This window comes from Tamandua tetradactyla, chromosome 2 (assembly GCF_023851605.1).
Source record: "Tamandua tetradactyla isolate mTamTet1 chromosome 2, mTamTet1.pri, whole genome shotgun sequence".
Taxonomy (NCBI): Eukaryota; Metazoa; Chordata; class Mammalia; order Pilosa; family Myrmecophagidae; genus Tamandua; species Tamandua tetradactyla.
The window spans coordinates 42,145,999-42,150,576 of record NC_135328.1 but is presented as its reverse complement, the minus strand read 5'-3'; the positions used below and the strand labels follow the sequence as shown (position 1 = coordinate 42,150,576).

Sequence of the window (4,578 nt, the reverse complement as noted above, 5' to 3'; positions counted from 1 at the left end):
GGGCCAAGTCTTATTACAAAAGTAAGTGAGGCGTTTTGGCCAGATGTCCGGAAGTAAATCCAGCATTGATAGGTTAGTCAGGAGACAACACAGGGGGTAGAAGGTTTGGCTTTCGAGGATTTTTTGCCCATACTGACAGGTCTCAAAGGCCCAGGGGGTGTCGGTGTCCCAACGCCCTGAGAGAGTCCTCAGAGCACTTACAAGCTGGGGCTCATCTCCCCAGGGGACGTCTCACCCTGGTTTGAGGCCCTTTCAGGTCTTGGACCAGAAAATTGGGAGGGAAATGAGAAGTGGGGCATCCCCATGACTTTTTGAGTCCTGGGAAAGGGTGTGAGGTTTGCAGGCATTCCCATTCACCTCAGCCCTCGGAAGAGAACCTGACGTGAATTCACGATTTTCAGAGGGTAATTTATGGACAGGTTCTCTCAGAATGGTAAGACCCAACAGCAGGGCTAGGAAGGAAGGGACTTACCCAATCTGTGGTGGGTGTGGTGGTGGGCCAAGAGATCCCCTGTCAGTTGAAATGTGGAGAGAGGAGCCCGGGTCACCCCGGCCAGGTGGGTGGCACCCGCACTTTCCTACCAGGTTTTGGCACCAAAATGAAAGGCTTTGAAGGAGAAAGAGAGAAGAGGCAGACCAAGAAACCTTAGAATGAGCAAGTTTATTCCTGTGCTCCCGGGCAGAGCTCACAGAACTCAAGGTAGGGAGTTGAGAGTTCCCCCCTGGGTCCTGGTGCAGGCGGTTTTTAAGCAAGGGTGTTAGGTGACATCTAGAAGGGGCAGCACATTTTACACAGCTCGAGTCATGATGACCTTCTCTGTTCCCCCAACCTAACAATAACATCTGAGTTTGTCCAGCTGTAAAGCCCTCCCAGGACTTGGAATTTTGTAGGAGATACATAAGATACATATAATATATATATATATATATATATATATATATATATATATATATATGAAAGCATTATAACTGTTAATAGTGCTGTTCTTAGTGAAAGCATAAACCACTGTACGAACTGATAGGAGACCCAACTTAAGCAGTATTGGTGGCCAAGGCATAATAAATTAACACAAAAGTGACCTTTAGGTTGAAAATGAGGTTTTTTTTTTTTTTTGGTATGGGCAGAAATCGGGAATTGAACCCGAACCCAGGTCTCCAGCATGGTAAGCAAGAATTCTGCCACTGAGCCACCGTCACACTGCCCCAAAATGAGGCTATTTTAAGACAATAACCAAATGGGGGTAGAGGAAGGAGGGAGGTTGGATGGAGACAATGACCCTGGCTGAAGGAACTGCAATGTCCAGAAGCATGGAGATAAAAGACAGCATGGTACATTCCAGGAATTGAACAAAGATCAGCCTTAGCTCAAATGTAGAGTGGTTAGTGGAGAATGGCAAAAGATGAAGATGGAGAGGAAAAAAGTTGCCTGACCGTGATGGGACTGATAAACCATGGAGGGAGATTGGTAATGAGAGGCATGTGAAATGTTAAGCAGGGGCATAACAGGATCAAAAGGTGGACTGAATATAAGATGTGATGAAGATGGAGAAGGAAATGTAGAAAAGAGGAAGAGGTGGGTATAAAAGAGGGGTAAGAACCATCTTCATCTCCCACCATCACCACCACCACACCAAATGTAGTCAAGAAAGCAAGACCCCTTCTTGTGACCTTAGATGGCTCTGCCCAATGCAAGAATATGGTCAGCCCATAAAAAGGACTTAATAAATGAACACCAGATGTTATATTCAATTTCATAGTTCTTGCAATGGCTAGAATGACACTCTTAGAATGTGGCATCAGAAAGGTGATTAATCTAAAAGAGTAAATATCAAATAAATGTATTCATGTATGGTTATTATAAATCACAAAATAAGTTACTACATGTATTGCACAATTTTTACAAATGGGAAAATTGTCTGTTTAATCAAAACTGATACAATAACCAAATAAATCACATCAACTTTTACCGATTTTGAGCATTTTCTTATCTAACTTCAAGAGAAGTGGCAGTATCTACCACTGTCAACTGGATTAGTTGTCATGTGACTGTCAATCTTCTGTCTTCATAACTATGTTTCATTTCAGTGCAATAACTGAGTGCAATCTTTTATAAGCAACCATTGAGGATCCAAGTTAATCTCAGCCAAATGAGGTGCAACATATGCAAATAACTCAAGTGATCATCAAATGAAAGGGCATTATCTACAAACAGCTAGTTTGCTCAAACAAGGCCGAGTGGCTAACAACTATCATTTGACATTGTGCAACATGCAACTTAACTTCAGAGGCATTAAAATCAGAGGGAGAAGAAATGCATTAGAGTTAAGTAACTGAGCGCTTTGCAATTCTGGTGTTTTATGAACCACACTTTGGGAAATGCTGTTGTCTTTCAACAAAGAACAATGCCCTAGAATCTTCCCAAGTCTCACCACTGTGTAACAGCTCACAGTTGAGATTCACAAATATGCAGGTGAGTCTTTAATTTCTCAAGGTTTTAGTATATTCACCTAACAGTAATTCCATCTTTCCTCTGGGGACTCAAATTATTTCAAGTTTTCAATCAGTGAAAATTTCTTGAGATTTTAAGACTTCTGTTACTCAAAACACGCATGGTCTAAAAATGTTGAAGATACCTAAGACTTATATTTTATAAGTAGTATATTCATCTATCACTGTCCTTAAAATTTATTTCAGATTTCTTACTCCTGTGCTGGCAGGGGCAGGACTTCCGGCCAGGGTGGGTGTCGGGTTTGGGCTTCCTCGAGTCAGTTCACAACACTGCGGGCGCAGGGGGAGGGCTGCCCGGGGCTCGGCGGGGGAAGGTGACCCGGGGTATGGGGCCTGACACGGTAAGACCCGGCAGAGAGCACAGCTGAGCCTGTGGCTGCCCCCGCCTCCTCGCAGGGGTCATGGCGGCAACAGCGCTGCTGTGCCCGGCTCCGGTGCTGGTTATCTTCAAGGACATGGCCATGACCTTCTTCCAGAAAGAGTGGGGCCAGTTGGACCTGGCCCAGTGGGCGCTGTACAGGGAGGTGATGCTGGAGATCTGCAGGCTTCTAGCCTCGCAGGGGAATGTGGTTCCCAGACCAGACTTGATCCATCTACTAGAGCATGGCCAGGAACTATGGATGGTGAAGAGACACCTCTCTTCCCGAGTCCCTGTCTAGGTAGGTCCAGTTGATAGAGAAAAATATCAGACCAGAGAATCAACCCCTTCTCAATTGGTCTTGTCAAAGGAAGTCATGTTCCAAGGAAACCTAATTCAGGAATCTTCAAGGGACTCCAGTTTATGGCAAGCCAGGGATCAAGAAGAGTTTTTGGAAATGCAGAAAAGGCACATAAAGCAAGAGACAGATTCCTGCAAGGGTACTCATCCTGGGAAGATGAGCCTTGATCGTTTGGGAAGAGATAATATTCTGCCCTCAAGGGTATTACAGGAGCGAGTCATTCCAGGAAATATTCTTCCTGACTGTGACTCACATGACCAGGAAAAGACTCCATGATCGATGAAGGGAAAAACCCCTATGAATGCAAGGAATGAAGGGAAGATTTTAACAGGAAGTGGAACCTTGTTCAGCATCAGCAGATTCACACTGGTATGAAGCCCTTTGAATGCAGCGAGTGTGGGATGGTCTTTAGCCAAAGCTCAACTCTCATTCAGCACTGTTATTTATACAGAAGAGAAGCCATACAAGTGTACTGAGTGTGGGAAGACCTTCAAACGCAGGTCATACCTCATACAGCACCTTCCAATTCACACTGGTGAGAAACCCAATGAGTGCAATGAATGCAAAATGGCCTTTTCCAGTCACTCTACTTTTATTCAGCATCATAGGACCCACACTGGAGAAAAAACCTTTGAATGCAAAGAATGTGAGAAAGCATTTTGCAATAGGGAATACCTAATTTAACACTACCTCATCCACACTGGAGAGAACCTTTATGATTGCGAGGAATGTGGGAAGGCCTTCAGATGCAGTGCAGAATTCACGCAACAACAGTGGATTCACACTGGAGAGAAGACCTGTGAATGCATCCAGTGTGGGAAAGCTTTTCACTGGAGTGCAAACCTCATTCAACACTCTTGTCATCCATACCGGGTAGATATCTTACAAGTGTATTGAATGTGAGAAGGCTTTCAGACGCAGATCACACCTCATACAGCACAATCACATTCACACTTGAGAAAAGCCCTGTGAATACAGTAACGTGGGAGAGGCCCTCATCTGCCACTCTGTTTTTGTCTTTCATAAGAAAATTCACACTGGTGCCAACCTTTTGAGTGCAGAGACTGTAGGAAAGCCTTTTGTCACAACTCTTTCTTAACTAACCGTGTGAGGAGTCACATTTCAGTGAATGTAAGAAAACCTTCAGCCTCAGCTCAGACCCTAAGGAACTTCAAAAGATTCTTACTGCAGAGAAATGTGGAGAAGCCATTTACCAGTGGGCCAATTTCGATCAACATCACTGAATTCATACTGAGGAAATTTCTGAATAAAACTACTAAAGACAATCTATAACAAAAGGAAAAATCTTATTTGCCATCCGAGAATTCATACTGCAGTCATAAGTGTTATC

The 4,578-nt window shown here is 44.0% G+C and overlaps 1 pseudogene; it reads left to right on the top strand.

Moving 5' to 3' along the window:
* Positions 1-2,909: 2,909 nt before the first annotated feature.
* Positions 2,910-4,185, top strand: LOC143659803 (zinc finger protein 550-like; annotated as a pseudogene).
* Positions 4,186-4,578: the final 393 nt, after the last annotated feature.